The 18,894-nt window shown below is 41.7% G+C and overlaps 1 protein-coding gene across 2 annotated transcripts in view; it reads right to left on the bottom strand.

Annotated features, from left to right (window-relative positions):
• Positions 1-14,604: 14,604 nt before the first annotated feature.
• The window catches only part of ptchd1 (patched domain containing 1), a 44,930-nt gene continuing 40,640 nt past the window's right edge, over positions 14,605-18,894 (bottom strand). For both annotated transcript variants that reach the window (XR_009645258.1, XM_060833332.1), the window contains one exon: positions 14,605-15,220. The gene's annotated coding sequence lies outside the window, so the exon portion shown is untranslated. The remainder of the gene's footprint in view (positions 15,221-18,894) is intronic.

Below are 18,894 nucleotides of genomic sequence, written 5' to 3'. Positions count from 1 at the left end.
TGAATGCAAGTTTTGGGGTTCGGGTGTGCCTTGTAGGCCAGACCAGATACTGATGGTAGATTTCCTTCCCTAAATGGCATTAGTAAATCAAATAGATTTTTACAACAATCGATGGTCATCATTGGTGTCACCATCCCTGAGACTATGGGGGAATCTTTTAGGGCCCTGAACAATGTGGTCCACGGTGAGAAATCTGAGGGAATCACGTGAGAAGTGGGTGAGACCTTTCTCAATGTCGGTAGTAACACGTAGCATTTTCCTACAGACTTCTGGGCATCGACAAGAGATTATTACCAGGGTGCGGTGAAATACCCATTCATGGGGATTATTGCTCATCATCATCTTCACTAACAACAAATCTCACTTCATTACTATGTGAATTCCCATTCTACCACCAATCCAGCAGGTGGGCATGTTGCTACACATCACCATGCCAAGCCAGTGTTACACCTACATTGTGTGCCAAGAGCTGGCGTAGCAGACACACTGTGTGCGCTTCAACCAAATGGCCATGTCTTGAAGTCAGAGGGGAGTAATGTACAGTCATGTCAAGGGAGACAGCCTTCAGTCAGGGGTCCTGACTGTTTGTGGGTCTGTGTTTCTATCTGTATGTAAGTCTCTTTATGATTGTAAATGTCAGTGTGATGTGTTTTTCTGTATACAAGTCTTTTTGTACATGGGTGTGAGTACATATTTGTGTGTATATGTTTATATGTCTGTGCGTTATGAGTATATGCCTCTATGTCTATGTATGAGTGTAGGTATGTCTTGTGCCTGCATATGTATTAGTGGCTGATTTGATTTGATTTATTATTGTCACATGTACCCAGGTACATTGAAACATTTCGTTTGGCATACAGTACAGGCAGATCATACGATGCAAAGTGCATAAGAGTAATAGAGCAGAGTGAGGAATACAATGTAATAGCTACAGAGAAGGTGCACAAACAGTGAGATAACATTAAATTAAAAATTTTAGAGGTCCATTCAGAAAAGTCTAATAATAGTGGGGAAGTAACCTGCCTTGGATCTGTTGGTATGCGTGTTTAAGCTTGTGAATGTTCTGCCCGATGGAATAGGTTGGAAGAGATTCTAGCCAGGGTGGAAGGGTTTTTGATTGTTAGCTGCCTTTCCAAGGCAGCGAGAACCATAAATGGAGTCAATGGATGGAAGATTGGGGACTGGGTTGTGTGCACAATTTCTTCTGGTCCTGAGCAGAGCAGTTGCCATACCAAGCCGTGATGCATCCAGATAGATTGCTTTCTATAGTGCGTCTATAAAAATTGGTAGGAGTCTTTCTGGACATGCTGAATTTCCTTAGCCTCCTGAGAAATTGTTGTGTTTTCTTGACAGTCGCGTCAACATGGGTGGACCAGGATGAATGAGGATTTGAATGTTTTTGTGCAGATATGAGTCTGTGCATGTGTGTTTGGTGTTGGATGACTTCATTTCTTTCCACTGAGCTGGTTACTTTCTCTCAGGACAAAGATGTGGCCTCTTGGGACCATGGATTGTGGTGATGAAGCTCCTTCTGTTGAAGTCTAACCTATTCCTCCCGGATCATTGTAGCAGAATGAGGGAAGGTGACAGTGGAGGACAGAGACTGAGGACAGTTAGTAAGTTTGCAGATGACACTTAAATTGGAGGCGTAGTGGATAGCGAAGAGGGTTACCTCAGCTTACCATAGGATCTGGACCAGATGCACCAATGGGCTGAGAAGTGGCAGATGGAATTTAATTCAAATTATTGCGAGGTGCTGTATTTTGGGAAAGCAAATCTTAGCAGGACTTATACACTTAATGGTAAGGTCCTAGGGAGTGTTACTGAACAGAGAGACCTTGGAGTGCAGGTTCATAGCTCCTTGAAAGTGGAGTTGCAGGTAGATAGGATAGTGAAGAAGGTGTTTGGTATGCTTTCCTTTATTGGTCAGAGTATTGAGTACAGGAGTTGGGAGGTCATGTTGCGGCATTGGTCAGGCCACTGTTGGAACATTGCGTGCAATTCTGGTCTCCTTCCTATCGGAAAGATGTTGTGAAACTTGAAAGGGTTCAGAAATGATTTACAAGGATGTTGCCAGGGTTGGAGGATCTGAGCTACAGGGAGAGGCTGAACAGGCTGGGGCTGTTTTCCCTGGAGCGTCGGAGGCTGAGGGGAGACCTTATAGAGGTTTACAAAATTATGAGGGGTATGGATAGGATAAATAGACAAAGTCTTTTCCTTGGGTCGGGGAGTCCAGAACTAGCGGGCATAGGTTTAGGGTGAGAGGAGAAAGATATAAAAGAGACCTAAGGGGCAACTTTTTCACGCAGAGGGTGGTACGTGTATGGAATGAGCTGCCAGGGGATGTGGTGGAGGCTGGTACAATTACAACATTTAAGAGGCATTTGGATGGGTATATGAATAGGAAGGGTTTGGAGGGATATGGGCCGGGTGCTGGCAGGTGGGACTAGATTGGGTTGGGATATCTGGTCGGCATGGATGGGCTGTACATTTCTATGACTCTATGACAAAGAGAGAGAAATGACAGCGAGGAGGAGAGTAGCGACAAGGCAGGATGGTAGAGAGAGGAAAACAAATGGTTTGAGAAAGAGCAAAAATCAGAAATGGCAAGAGAAAGTGAGGAACAGAAGGTGGAAATAAAAAGGTGAAGCAAGGCCAATGGAAAAGGTGGTGAATTGAGAATTAGAAATCAGTGACACATAGCAAGACTCATTGCTCCCAATCTCCTCGGCGAGAGAACATCAGAAGCTCAGCAATTGGAATTTGTAAATGTGGCAGAAAGTTCCTTCTCCAAAGTCAGCCTAGTGGGCCAATCCCATCAGCCCTCCCCATTATTAATAATATCTAACAGAAGAGTTGGAAGGAATTGATGCAGTGCTACCACTCGCCAGTTGTACCACCCAGCTTTGTCGTTCTTGTCCCTGTGTCTGATACTTGTGTTGGGAAGATCATCCTGGTGAAGATCCGATAGAAGGAAATCGATCAGTCTATTCCTCCTCTTCAGTTCAACAGAGCTATTCTTTATCACAATCCTATTTAACCAATTGGGCTCTGTAACCTTTAATACCCTTTGTTATATAAAAAAAGATGAACCTCAGGTTTCTTTTAAGATATTTTATTAAAAGATTTTTAAAAAATATTACTTTCTACCAAAAACAATACAAATCACAAAAAAATTATGTACATATATGTATAAAGAAACTAGATACACAAATAAAGAAATAATATAGCTCAGCGTGACAAAACAATCACTCTTGATCATCAAGAACACTAACTTGCACATATTCATATGTTTGTACTTCTTCCCTAGGGGGTTGGATTCATTAGACACAATGATCATGGCTATATAAAAGCCCTTATTCATGTGAGAGATAAATTTGTGTCCAGGTAATCCAAAAAGGGCTGCCATGTCTTATAAAAATTCTGTTTTATGGTGTACCATACTTGTAAGAAAATCCAGAGGGACATGCTCCATGACTAACTGACACGAACCCAACAGACCAGGAGTGTTTTCAGGCACAACATTGCAAAATGTTTTTCCTCTAGCAAAAAGTAAGGGTATTGCAAAGTTTTTTCCTGTGTGCGTCTGAAGGAAAAACGCTGGGCAGGCCCAGGAGAAGAGAGACTGGGTCTACCTCCAATTCTGACCCTAAGATCCCCTCTACAGCATTCACCACAGAGCTCCATTATGTCCGGAGCCTGCAGCAGGACCTAAGGCAACTAGTGATCATGCCCGTACTCATTTTGCATTTGGGACATGTTGACGATACACCCACTTTGAATTTTGAGGGGCGATCTGGGGCCAGATGGACCCTGTAGAGAATCTTCAGCTTTAGGGCATGGGTCCTGTTACAAATCAAAATCTTTCTTGCGTTTTCCCAAATATCCTCCCATGTCTCAGAGGAGATCTCAACTCCCAGCTCTCTCTCCCAGATTTTACAAAGCCACTCGACCTCGCCCAAAGGGTCATCCCCCAACAGATGATAAAGACTGCTGATAGAGAGTGTATTCTTAGCGCTAGGCACCCTCTTCTCTGTGTTAGACCTAGAAGGATCGATTAGAAGTGTAGTTCATTTTTGAATGAAGTCCCTGATTTGGGAAAAACAGAAGAGGCCTCTGCTAGGTAGTTTGTACTTCTGAGTCAATTGATCTCTTCCCCCACAAATAAGTCACACAGACAAGACACACCCCTTGCTGCCCAAAGTGTTGCCCTCGCTCTGCTGCAGTGCCCTCCATACTTTAACGGTATTGATAATGATTGGATTATGGCAATATTCCTTAACTGTCCTCATTTTGTCCAGGAACAACATTCTAATAAGGGGGCACTTTTCCTGCAAAGTTTCAATGTCTAATCATATTGAAGCAGAGTCCCCGCAGGCTCAGTCACTCACATAAGAGAGCTTTGATTTGGAGATGCAGTTGTTGGAGTGAGGTGTACAAAGTTAAAAATCACACAACACCAGCTTATAGTCCAACAGGTTTAATTGGAAGCACACTAGCTTTCGGAGCGATGCCCCTTCATCAGGTGATTGTGGAGGGCTCGATCGTAACACAGAATTTATAGCAAAAGTTTACAGTGTGATGTAACTGAAATTATACATTGAAAAATACCTTGATTGTTTGTTAAGTCTCTCATCTGTTAGAATGACCATGATAGTTTCACTTCTTTCATATGTAAGTCACAAAAGTCACATTCTCAGGTTAACTGTAACAATTGGTGTCAGCCCAGATAATATGTTGAAGGTATTAGCCCCCTTTGTTCTGTTGTCTGTGCCATAATGTTAAGACTGATTCTAATCTAAAAAAAAGTTAACAGGGTCTTACATGGATTCATGCAGTTTTTGAGCAAAGTACAATGTAACTCTGCAAGTACAAGTTCACCCCACAAACGTATATGTGTGTGTGTGAGTGTAAAGGGGTCTAAGTCTATGAGAGGGTGCATGGGTGAGTGTGTGAGTGTCTGTGTGTGTGTCTGTGTACAGGTGTGTTTGTGTATATGTGTGTGTATAGGAGTGCCTGTGTGTGTGTGTATAGTGCAATGGTGGTCACCTGTAGTGTGACATGAACCCAAGGTCCCGGTTTAGTAAGAGAGTTTGGTAGTTTTTAATATCTGGGTGGTCCACACCCTCCAGTCTGTGGGACAGATGCAATTTGATTAATTTGATAAGGAGTTGTTTACAGATGGAAGAGCTGAACCAGCCATTCAGTCTCCTGAATGTTTGTCTAGTGAAGGTCAAAGGAAGCGGTTGCATCGGGTATTATAGGTGAGGGAGGATACTTGTTTTAACAAGGGCTATCCGACTGAGCCAGGATATTGGAAGCGCCTCCCATCTTTGTAGGTTCTGTTTGATTTTGTCAAATAAGTGGACAAAGTTAGCTTTAAATAGCTGATCAAAGACAGGACCAATGAATATACCTAAATAAAGGAAACCATTCTGTTACCACTTGAAAGGAAGTCGAGAATTGCCCTCGACATCAGGTATTTTTCAGAGAACCCCATAAGCAGCATGGTGGCATTAGGGGGCAGCACGGTGGCACAGTGATTAGCACTGCTGCCTCACAGCGCCAGGGACCTGGGTTCAATTCCTGCCTCAGGCGACTGACTGTGTGGAGTTTGCACGTTCTCCCCGTGTCTGCGTGGGTTTCCTCCGGGTGCTCCGGTTTCCTCCCACAGTCACAAAGATGTGCGGGTCAGGTGAATTGGCCATGCTAAATTGCCCCTAGTGTTAGGTAAGGGGTATATGTAGGGGTATGGGTGGGTTGCGCTTCGGCGGGTCGGTGTGGACTTGTTGGGCCGAAGGGCCTGTTTCCACACTGTAAGTAATCTAAAAAGCATGGCCTCCCATTTTGTAAAATTGATCTTGTAGCAAAAAAAAGTGCCAAACGAATTAATGCATTGTATCAAATGATACACTGAAACTGCTGGGTTTGACAGAAAGATAAGGACATCATCTACATACAATGTAATCTTGTGTGATTTTAATCCCACTTCTGGGGCAGGTATGTTGGTGTCCCTATGAATGGCCTCTGTCAGCAGCTCAATCGCTGATGTGAAAAGCAATGGCAGGAGGGGACAGCCTTGTTGACTGCCCCTGTGGATACTAAAATTACTGACTTTTCTTAGGTTTCTCTTTAGGTCTTGCCTAGCTAGCTTGTAACTCTCATGCACCCTGAGCCTTCATAGCTCATCCTAACATAAGCCTTCTTCTTCCTCTTGACAAGAGATTCAACTTCTTTAGTAAACCATGGCTCCCTCACTCTACCACTTCCTCCCTGTCTGACAGGTACATACTTATCAAGGATGCGCAGTAGCTGTTCCTTGAATAAGCTCCATATTTCAATTGTGCACATCCCCTGCAGGTTACTTCATATCCTATGCATCCTCAATCTTGCCTAATTGCATCATAATTGCCTTTCCCCCAGCTATAACTCTTGCCCAGTGATTATATTCCTATCTCTTTCCATCGCTAAAGTAAACACAACCAAATTGTGGTCACTATCACCGACCTCCAAATCTAACACCTGGCCAGGTTCATTCCCCCGTACCAAATCCAATGTGGTCTCACCCCTTGTTCACCTGTCTACATAGTGTCAGGAAACCCTCCTGCACACATCTAAAATACTCGAACTATCGTATTTCTAGTCAATACTTGAAAAGTTAAAGATCGCCATAACAACTACCATGACTCTTGCTCCTATCCAGAATCATCTTTGCTATCCTTTCCTCTACATCTCTGGAACTATTCGGAGACCTATAGAAAACTCCCAATAGGGTGACCTATCCTTTCCTATTTCTAACCTCAGCCCATACTACTTCAGTTGACGAGTCCTCAAATGTCCCTTCTTCCACCGTAATACTATCCTTGACTAAGAATGCCACACCTCCCCCTCTTTCACCATCTTCTCTGTTCTTACTGAAACATCTAAATCCCAGAACCTGCAACAACCAAGATAGTTTCTCTTCACGTCGCCTTTCAATTCCTTTCATCATGGGGCCCTCGACAGATGGTTGCCGGTCAAGAACCGAAAAGGGTGGATCAATTTTCAAATGTCAATCCATGCTCTGTTAGAATAAACCTATCATTGTGAAGCGGTGAGTGTTGACTAGAACATCAGAGTAAACCACTTCTGCTGTTGTTCAAAAGAAGGGTATTACCAATGGGTAAATGGTGCTTAGATAGCTCAGCCGTTAGGGAACCAGAAATCCTGAGCTGAGATATCGCCATTCATAAGAAACAGTAAAAGCTGCAGATGGCACATACTGGTCTGACGTGTCCACTTCTAAATGGAACTCCAATATAACCAACATCTTCATTTCCAAGCGTGTTAGTTTACTGGTATTTCCTTCCAGAGATATTGAAATTGGGTAAATCTGCTAAGTTGACTCCTGGCAGCTGAATATATTTGTATAAAATTTGCAGTAAAATCAAAACCTCAAATAGTTTATCAATCTTTCTCACAAGGAAACCTGTCAGCATGACCTGGTCTGAACCACAAACAATTTCAGTCTCAAATCTCCAGGTCAACTTGAAAGGGGGTCTCCTCAAGTTGCTGAGGAAGCCACCCAGATGCAGAGCAAACTGCTACAAATCATCATAAAAGGCATCATTACAGTAACAGCATAATAACAGTCTAGTTAATTGCAAATGAACTAGGAATCCAAACTAATGCTCTGGGGACTAGAGTTCAAATTCTAACAGGAAATCTGAATTCAATTAATAAATCTAGAGTTGAAATCTACTGTCAGTAATGGTGACCATGACAACTCAGCCAGGCACTCGAATCAAGGGGCAATCAGGGATGGCCATTAAATATTAGCCTTGCAAGTCTTGCCCGCATGACAGAATAAAGCATGGAGAAGAGGCAAAGCCAAGATGTCATTTTCAGGACAGCAATGGATGGATAATTAACTGCAGCCTTGCCCACATTCCAGGGACAAAGTCAATTGCTGAAATACAATATTTAAACAATTTAATCTTGTGGATGGGAGACAGGTTTAAGTGCCAAATACATCAGCCGAGCAGCTCGCACTAACTCAGGGGAGGGAAGGGATCATCTCGGCAGTGGAATGGTGGGAAGTTGGAGAGCAGTGATGACACAAACTGTATCAAATGGACAGAATACCATTATTGAGTGAATAGATCTGAAGTATTTGCTCTATGGCACATGCGGGAACTACACAAAAGTTAATTGTCATCTCTCTGCCATGAACTTGATCAGATTGGTTGGAAGTTCACAAAAATCTCCTGAAGTGAAGCCTTCTCCTCTATCCTCCCATGGCAAACTGACAGGAATCTTCACATTATCCTTGATAATTGATAAATATAAAGAACTCAACGCCAGTTACAAACAGTGTCAATTTATTGGCCTTTTTCTTTACATAAAAGATGAGTACGTAATAACAACTATTTCAAAAGCTTCAAAAATAGATTTTTCTAAAACAAAACTTGTTGACTTAAGTGATGCCAGAAGCATTTGTTTTATGAACGTGAGATGTTCAGCAGGCTGACGGGATACAAGAATCTGCTCACCAATTCTGAGCCCGATCATTATTTACAGATTCTGTTTAGTGCACATCTCGATCAGCGCCAGGAAACATTAACAGCATTTCACAGAAAAAAAGTAATGACCAAGCAATGCAGAGAGTTTCCAACCCTAGGACTTCGGGTTGACTGGATGAATCCATTTCTTTTTTTCAGCTTAGTCAGCTTGTGTACAGATAGTTTGCATAGTAAACTGACTAATCCCACATTTCCATTTTGACACAGCTCAAAAGTGTACAATGTAAATTTTGTAGGATACATTTACAAAGAAAACCTGCTCACCCTGATCATAGTGGACAAGGGAATCGAAGCTGTTCATTAATATCCCTGGAGACAGCGCAGTCATGATATTGATCCCACTGCAGTAAAATGGACAAACTGGGAACGCTGTACTTCAGACTATGAGAAAGTAAGTACAATGTAAATGTTTTCTTGCAGAAAAGGGAAAACCTCCATGGAAGCAGATATTCAGCATAAACATAATTAAGAATAAACCCTCTTCACTGTGTACTTTCTGGAAATTTTCCCCTCAGTTACCTGCAGAAAAGAAGCTCATGTGGTAAGCAAGCCTGAAATGTAACTGCTTGCTGCATGACAGAGATTCATCCTCAAACAGAGCGATTTCCCCAGTGACAGTCCGAATCTCACGTATAAAACAACAGTATGGAGTTGTATCTCCATTAGCTTTGCAGGGGAAAGAGAGAATTGTTTAAAATGCTTAGAGTCCTGCGGGTAATCCTTTGACACATGGTTGTGAGCTGTAGCACCAGCAGTGCCTCTAAGCAATTCAAAATTCAGTTAAAGGCCTTCCAAAAAAAAATGATAATTTTACTTAAAAAGCAAAGCCCCAGATTGTAGCTTGCTTAACTCTCTCTGCAGAAATTTCTAGCTGCTCAGATGCTTAAAGGAACATGCTGTGCTGCAGTAACATAAAATGTGTTGGAGTACATAATGTTGGGTGGTTTATATTTACAAAAGTGATAAAAGACTTTAGTTTTCACCCCCACTAAAGCAAAATCTAAAAGAAATCACTAGCCACGTTTTCATGATGAGAATACCCATGTATTGCCGTGTCAGAAATCAATTTTTGAGGCTGTTTAATTTTCCCCTTGTTTCTCAACAAAATCAACTAATTAATTTGACCTTAGACTTGACACCACACACAAAGGCCATGAATAAATAACTCCATATTTCTGATAACACTCAACACTTACTATAATGTCCCTCAAGAAAGCACAGCAAACGTGAGTCTAAACAACAGGATCCTTCATACTGTTGAATAAGTATCATTTAACAAGGCAATGAGACCAAGAGGAAATGTCCATCTTTCTTGCTAAAAAACTTTCCGAGGTTAGACCGACTCAGGATTCAGAATGTGCAAAACTATTCCAAATACAACCACGAACAGAACATATGTTAATCAGTCAGCTTCATACTTTAAGCTAATTCTTTTCCTGACTTCAAAAAGAACTGCTGCCTTTCACATGCTTTCAGTCCATGTGCCAGGTTGGAATGATTACTGCCAGCAGGTTTTAATCACCCACTATCTATCTAACCATCCAAATATCCCTCCATCAGGCACCATCTGTCTGTCTAACCACTTCCCCAACTAGTTATGAATCCATTGACCATCGATTGTTTATCCATCCATTTTTGCAATTATCTGTTTTGACATTCATCCACCAGTTTTCCATCTATTGTCTATCAATTTTCCAATGAATTTGTAAATCTATCTGTCCTTCAATGCTTCTGACTCTTTATCTGTACAATCACCCGCTGGTATCTCTGTCTGTACACCATCCATTGGACAATTTGCCATCTATCTGTCTATTTCACCAAACTATCCATTCACAGTCTTTCCATCTATTCCATCATTTACCTATCCATTCTCCATCTCTCACCTAACTATATCTTCACCCAGCTATCTGTCCCTTCATCAATTGTCTTCACCTCCAACATCTACTTGTCTATTCACCATCTATTGTTCTGTTCATCATCTGTCCTTTCATTGCCTGCCGATCCCTTCACTACTAATCTCTCCATCTAATCTGCCACCATGTGCTTATCCATCATTCTATTTGTTTATTCATCATTCTATCTCATTGTAATACCCATTCACAATGGATTTTGCACCCATCATATTTCTATTCATGAAGCCACCTATCCATTTTTCTAAGCACACACTCATAAATCTTCCCACAAAGCCATCCGCACACCATGTAGTTGTCTAAGCACCCACTCAACCAAGTACCAGCAACCATCCATCTACTCATCCAACATGTATCTTCCATTTGCTATTGCTCCATCATTATAATTCCCTCCATGTCTCCAACAAACCAAATGTCCTTCTATCTACCTGTCTCCATTTCCGTTTGTCTTTCCATCCATCCATCCTTCCTTCCAGACAAAATCTTTTGTAATCCCATGTATCAAATTACCTGCACATCTGCTCACACATCCTTCCAACTATCTATCCATTCATTCCAACTACCTGTCCATCATTTTCCCATCTATCTGTATATTAATTCACATCTATCTTCCCATAAATTCTATCTGTCTGTTCACCCATGTCTATGTAAAGAACAAGACTGACAACTGACATGTTTCTGGCTATAACATGAGAAAGGACAGGGAAATGGAGAGCAGTGGGTAATTGCTTTGCAAATGAGAGGTGATGTACAGCAAAGAACAAGGTATAACTAACAGACGGTTAGAAAAACAATCCATCTGGATTAAAATGAATACAAATATGCGGTCAGATACACTAAGAAGCCCACTATACACCACCTAACACCAGAATAAATGTTCAAGAAGAAATATACATGCAAACACATGGAATGACTGAAAAGAGCTGAGAATAATAATCGTGGAAGATTTTAACTACCTTCAAATCAAAAACTGGGAACAGGTAACAAAAGAGGGACAGGGATAGTTATTACAGTGTGTACGGGACTCCTTCCTTCCTCTGCATCTGGAAGTCCCAAAAAGAGAGGGAATATTGCTGGATGTAATAGCAGGAAATTAATTACAACAGATTAGAGAAGCAAGTTAAAGCAATAGTAGAGGGTTTGAGATAATTATTGTGAAGGAAAAGAGCAAAGAAATAGATTGGAGCAAAACTGATTTTGAAGGGATAAACTAACAAAGGAAGAAATGGATGCCAATGGGAACAATACTGTAGGAAACATGTCACAGAAACAAGGTCAAGTTTGAAAATATTATGAAATAAGAATAATAATAAAATATCATAATATTAAAATATATTGACAGCTAAAATAAGAAAGAGAAAAGGAACATAAAGGTTAGCAGAAAAATAAAATAAAAAATTCAGAAGAATAGAAGAATCACAAAATTAAGAAGAAAAAATGAAGCATTCTACAGACACATAAATGAAAGAAAGATCAGGATATCAGGGTAAAGTCAATAAGGGATACAGACAATAAACTCACAGGTTCTGATTGTGAACCATTATCATATTGCAGTTGCACAGGAAGCTGGTGAGGCCACTTTTGGTGTACTGTATACAGTTCTGGTCACCCTGCTGTAGGAAGGATATTATTAAATTGGAGAGGGTTCAGAAAAGATTTGTTAGAGATGTTGTCAAGAGTGGAGGGTTTGAGGTATAAGGGGAAGCTGGATAGGCTGGAACTTTTTTTCACTGGAGCATAGGGGGTTGAGGGGTGACCTTTTTGAGGTTTATAAAATCACAAGAGGTACAGATAAGAGGAATGGCAGATATCTTTTCCCTTGGGTGGGACATTTCAGGGGCATATTTTTAAGGTAAGAGGAGAAAGATTTATAAACGACCTGAGGGGCAACCTTTTCGTACAGAAGGTGGTGAGTGTTTGGAACAAGCTGCCAGAGGAAATGGTATATGCAGGTACAGTTACAATATTTAAAAGTTTGGCCAGGTACATGAATTGGAAAAGTTTAGAGGGACATTGGTCAAACACAGGCAAATGAGACTAGTTTTAGTTTGGAAAACGTGGTCAGCGAGGATCGAAGGGTCTGTTTCTGTGTTTTACGATTTGAGAAAACAGAAGTATTAAACAGTAATCCTATAGTTACTGGGGAGACCAACTTGGCAGACAAGGCATAAGAAGGGGAGATTAATAAAATGGAAAAAAAACTCTTAAGATGGAAAGACGCAGAGGTCATTAATACATGAGGCAAATTTAGAGAAAGCATAAAAACTCCTGCGCTGAATTGTGTCTTTGCATATATTAAACCAAAATGAAGGAAAGGATAGCAGAGACACTATTCTCTCAGTCTCCCTTCAGTCTGATGCACTAAGAGGGTACTCATGACCATGGTCCTCTGTGTACGATCCATAGTTATTTGGGCAAAACATCCAGTGGTTTGTCATTGCCTCCTCCAGTATGACTGATCAGGAAAGAATTTATTCATTGATAATCAACTAAGCTCTAACCGAACCTTCCAGGGCTCTTAAGTCCGAGAAATTCTTGAACTCAAAGCTTCCAGCCCAGGAGTAGGGATGCTATCCCCCCGTGCCACCAGACCTCCTTTTTCAAAAACACTACTAAATGTACCTAAAAACTAATTACAAAGGAATATTAACAAAGTGGGCAGCCAATACAATTTAAAAAGGTAGATGGAATAAGTCAGTGAATGTGAGCATTGCTAGCTAGGCCAACATTTATTGACCACCTCTAAACTAGTCTGGAGAAAAATCATTCTGGTAGTAAGCTGCTTCTTGAACTACTACAGTCCTCGGCAAGTAGGGACAGCCACAGTGGCTGTTAGGGAGTTCCTGGATTTTGATTCAGCAACACAAAAGGCATGTTGATAAATTTCCAAATCAGGATGGCGACTGGCTTGGAGAGAAACTCGCAAGTGCTGCTGTTCCTATGCATCTGCTGCCCTTGTCCTTCTATATGGTAGTTATCATTAGCTGAGAAGGTGTTGCCCGGAGAAGGTTGGTGAGTTGCTGCAGTGCATTTTGTAGACGGTATATACTGTTGCTACTGAGCATCGGTGAATCATAGAATCCCAACAGTGTGGAAACAGGCCCTTCAGCCCAACAGATCCACACTAACCTTCCGAACAGTAACCCACCCAGATCCATTCCCCTACATTTACTCCTGACTAATGCACCCACCCTACACATCCATGGGCACTATGGGCAATTTAGCATGGCCAATTCACCTAACTTGCACATCTTTGGATTGTGGGAGGAAGTCGGAGCACCTGGAGGAAACCCACGCAGACACGGGGAGAATGTGCGATCTCCACACGGACAATTGCCCAAGGCTGGAATTGAACACGGGCTCCTGGCACTGTGAGGCAGCAGTGCTAACCACTGAGCACCGTGCCACCCGGTGGTGGATGGAGTGAATGTTGAAGGTGGGGTTGGAGTGCTACTTTGTCAAGGTTGGTGTTAACTTTCTTGAGTGTTGCTACAGCTGCACTCACCCAGACAAGTGAGGTGTATTCCATCATACTCCTGACTTGTGTCTTGTAGATAGTGGACAGGCTTTGGGGAGTCAGGAGGTGAGTTACTCGCCACAGTATTCCTAGCCTCTGACTTGATCTTGTTGCTACTGTGTTTATATATCTCAAACATAGTGAATGCTGGAGAAACTCGGAAGGTCCTGCAGCTACTATGGAGATAGAAACAGAGTTAACATTTTGAATTCGGTATGACTTCTTCAGATGCTTCCTCTCCACAGATGCTGCCAAACTTGCTGAGTTTCTCCAGCATTAATTGTGTTTATTTCTGATTTTCCGCATTGGTAATATTTTGCTTTTATTCCGGTTTTTATAAAGCTAGTTCAGATTATGGCCAATGGTAACCCACTGGGATGCTGATGGGAGGGGGAGAATTCAGCTACAGACTAATTACCTTGATAACAGTAACAGAAAGAATAGGTGAGGATGATGCAGTAGATGCAATATATTTGGATTTCCAAATAGTCTTTGATGGCGTTCAATGTCATTCCTGGTACAAGTAGAGTCAGGAAACAGACAGCATCCAAGGAACAGGAGATTCGACGTTTCGGGCAGAAGCCCCATAAGAAGGGCTTATGCCCGAAACGTCGAATCTCCTGTTCCTTGGATGCTGCCTGACCTGCTGCGCTTTTCCAGCAACACATTTTCAGCTCTGATCTCCAGCATCTGCAGTCCTCACTTTCTCTTCAGGGAACAGACAGCCACCCGGATTAGCAAAAAGTGGAAGTTGCCAGGACTATATGGTTATTTGGGGAATGTTGCCAAAATAATGCAATCATAGGCAAAAAAGTGCTATCTCCTTAAAAAGAAATTAGATTTCATCACTGAAGGAGAAATGGTCTCATCAAGAGCTGTTCACTTGCAGCATTTCCTTATCTTCTAACATGCTGCATTGGTCATTGTGAAGCCTTTATAGTTTACACGGTGATGAAATCAAATCCTCGTAAAATCAAAAGACAATTGTGGAACATCTTTGTACTTTTACAAAAAGCATTAAGGGTCCTCACATCAACTCTCATTTTCTGCATAAATATACTAACAAGCAGGAAGAAAATCTAATAAATTACCCAGTGGTTACTACATGCAACTTGAAGTAGCTGCTTTTGGGACAGCCTACCCTGTAGTTCTGGCTCAAGTTTACAAACAGTCATTTTCAGTAGTGTTTCGTGCCTTCGTTGTGTTCATGGGATAGCAGCTGCATCATCTGCCTAAGAAAGAAAAAAAGAACTTTAAGGCAGTGTCAAAGTGTTTCAAAGCCAGTTAAGTGCTTTAATGAGGTGCAATCAGTACATCAGTAAAGGCAGTCAATCTATGCAAGACAAATAAGACAAATCTCCAGAGAATCTGTCTGGGTTAAGAAACAAATAACTTCCAGGAGACAATAGAGAATACTCCTGCTGTTCTTGGGAGTATCATGAGGTCTTCAATATCCACCTGAGAAGGGCCTTAGTTTTACACTTCCTCTGAAAGATGGCACCCCTGACAGTGCAACACTTGTACTGCAGTGTCAGCCTTGATTATGTGGTCAAGACTCTGGAGAGGCAGTCAACTGGGTTCATGCCAAAGTTAGTACAAGCTTGTCATGGCATGGAAAAGCTTTTCTCGGTCACTTGCTTTGTATGGGCGAGAACTCTCTTGGCCCCCAGCAATTCTGTTGTACAGAGTGGCCCAGGAACAGCTGAGAAAATAACCATGAGGTTACAGTGCATCAGAAGTACAGGAATTTTTGACAATCCCTCAGGAATCCTAAATATTTTCCTAAACTGCAGAAATATTTTCCATTAGATTCAGAGAAACTAATTAATATTTTGTCACAAACCTTATAAAATTGCTGGATTTGTACTATTAAAATGTATTAATTTTAATCCTAATAATTTAGGGGTAGCAATTCATTTCGTAAGGACCCTGGATGACAAAATTTGTAGTCCTGACATCCCATTCAAAATTAAAAGTACACTATAGATTTTAAAATATTCTTAAACATACATTTAAAAATTGCTTTTTCCTTTTTCTCTCAGATTTTTTTTTCTGAATTGCCTAATCCAATCTTTCTTTCCAACCATTTCTCTCTCTGTGTCCATTTGATGCCAATTTTACCTGTTTTATCTCATTGTTTTTCATTTGACCTTCATACATAAGGAGATAAACATTGGGACTGATATTCACAGACATCCCAGGTTAATGACTGTCCTCACTCAGCCATTATCAAAACCTCGAAACTCGCAATGCAAAGTATGGTCTGAAGAATGAAGTCTAAAATCTAATTCGTAGCATCCAACTCCAGCAATTTCTGGACCAGAATATTATCTACTTAAACCTTGATCCAATTGCTTTCTGTCAGCCACAGGCTTTCCATGGTTAGTAATTAATGCAGCTTTAACTACTTCCCTTGAAATTATATTACACATCCTTGAGAAAAATAAATCCAATTGGGAGCAAAGCCCTTGTTCACAGTTAAAGTGTGTCGCTGGATCTTTGTACCTGGCGTAAAACTATTTTAATTACTGGATTTTCAGCTCTGATTTATGCATCAGGTAATTTTTATATATACAGTGTCATTTCAACCTTTCTTGTGATTTGATGTTCTACTGTCAATCTATCATCCAAAAAACTCCAGAATCCAGGAATAACCTTCCAAGCATTCTAGACTGGAGAGGTTACAGCAGATTCAAATGATTGCTCGCTGAACTGATTTGTAAAGCTTCCTGCTCTTAAAGACGGAGTCTCTAATTAAGCTGTCATAGGGAAAGGTGGTGTTGTGGATGCTAAACACAGATCTGTTTAACTTTGAGAACTGGACATTGTTAGACATGCAGAGGTCCCTCTGTCTATCACTCCTCTCCAACACAACTGGAAAGGGTAGTGGAAGCAGGTTCAATATTAACCTTCAAAAGACGACTTGAAGGGAGAACATTTGTATATTTCAGGGCAGCGCAGAGGCTCAGTGGTTAGCACCCTGCTTCCTCGAGTGATTGTCTGTGTGGAGTTTGCACATTCTCCCTGAGTCTGCGTGGGTTTCCCTGGGTCCTCTGATTTCCTCCCACAGTTCAAAGAGTGGAGGTTAGGCGGATTGGCAGTGTTAAATTGTCCATAGTGTCCAAGGTTGCGCAGGCTAGGTGGATTAACCATGGGAAAAGGAGGGGTGGGGGTACATGGTTGGGATGCTATTTGGAGGGTCAGTGTGAAATGGATGGACCAAATGGCCTTCTTCCATACTGTAGGAATTCAATGATTCAGTAAAGGAAAAGATCAGTGGATGGGTCATTGATGGGATAGTCTTTTCAAAGGAACAACATAGGTATGAGAATCCAATACTCCTCGATTCTATAACTGGGCAATCAGCTCTTTAATATCACCAACTTTTTCTGTGCTTCTGTGCCTCCCCATGCTGCTGGAAGATGTCTATATCCCCAAGCAGGTTCTACGTACAGGTAATCTGTCGAAAGACCTGCACTCCAAACTCAGATTCATGTCAGATATCCCTCAAAATCAATTACAAGTCCAGAACCAGAGGGCATAGGTTTAGGGGAAAGATATAAAAGAGACCTAAGGGGCAACTTTTTCACACAGAGGGTGGTGTGGGTATGGAATGAGCTGCCAGAGGAAGTGTTGGAGGCTGGTACAATTGCAACATTTAAGATGCATTTGGATGGGTATATGAATAGGAAGGGTTTGGAGGGATATGGGCCAGACTAGATTGGGTTGGGATATCTGGTCGGCATGGACAGGTTGGACCGAACGGTCTACTTCCGTGCTGTATATCTCTCTGACTCTAAGTGGGAAACACGAGCTAATAATCAATGCCAATGGAGCTGTGGCCAGGAAATGGGCACTGTGACAACAAATGGTTTCAGAAACCTGCTCTGCAGGCAAGTCATCAATGGAGATCACCCTGCACAACAGGTAAGGGATAACTTCACATGTGGCACTTGTGACAGACCTTCCTGTCAACCAACACATTCATCCACCAGAAGACATGGATTGGTTGGACCAAAGGACCTGTTTTTGTGTGCTGTATGTGTGACTCTTCAGTGCAACAGATTTTTGCATCTGACCTCACCATAGCTCTGAGGCTGCATTCCCGTCATCTCCCACTGATGGAAAGATGTGAATCAGTCACTCCAACAGAAATTATTATATGGAAGTTGAGCTGTCACTCCACCTCAGTTAGATTTCTGTCACTAATATTCTTGAATGCATGATGTCCAGGAGAGAAAATAGGGGAGTGATGGCATCGAGTATTGACAGCAGCACAGTGCTAGAGAGAAAGGATGTTCCAGATGGGTCAAGAATAGAATTGAACTGAGTTAAGCCAAAAAAAAAGTACAATTTTCAGTGTAGTCTAGAGGCCACAACTAGTGAGAAAAATGTGATGTAGGGGAACAAATTTGCAAGGACATTACAGAGAGGTGCAAATATTACAGAGTAGTGAGCACAGAGATCTTTAATTATCCAAATAGATGCTGGGACAGTAATGTTATGGCCTCAGTACCCCAGGTGGCTCCAAATAGGTCAAACAAACTCTGAAAGGGGTTCCCCAGGGCTGACATGTAGAGAAGGTATTTTGATTTCTGGGGCAGTCCAGAAATACAGGCCATAAAATAAAAGAGAGTCACAAATAAATCCACGAGATGGTTCTTTACTCAGAGATTGGTGAGAATGAAGGACTCACTCCCGCAGTGAGTGGTTGTGGTGAACTGAGGAAGTTGGATGTGCGTCATGTGGGAGAAAGGAATAGATGGGTTTGTTGATAAAGGTGGGATGAAGGTAAGGTGGGAGGAGGTTCATGTGGATCGTGGACTCCCAAGATAGACCTGTTGCTTCTCTCTCTCTGTGCCTCCAGGAGGTATCAAGTTTACTTCCCACTGACATCTTGTCTCCC

The sequence above is a fragment of the Hemiscyllium ocellatum genome, chromosome 12, assembly GCF_020745735.1.
Source record: "Hemiscyllium ocellatum isolate sHemOce1 chromosome 12, sHemOce1.pat.X.cur, whole genome shotgun sequence".
In the NCBI taxonomy this organism is placed as follows: domain Eukaryota; kingdom Metazoa; phylum Chordata; class Chondrichthyes; order Orectolobiformes; family Hemiscylliidae; genus Hemiscyllium; species Hemiscyllium ocellatum.
This window is presented reverse-complemented; position numbering and strand designations above follow the sequence as displayed.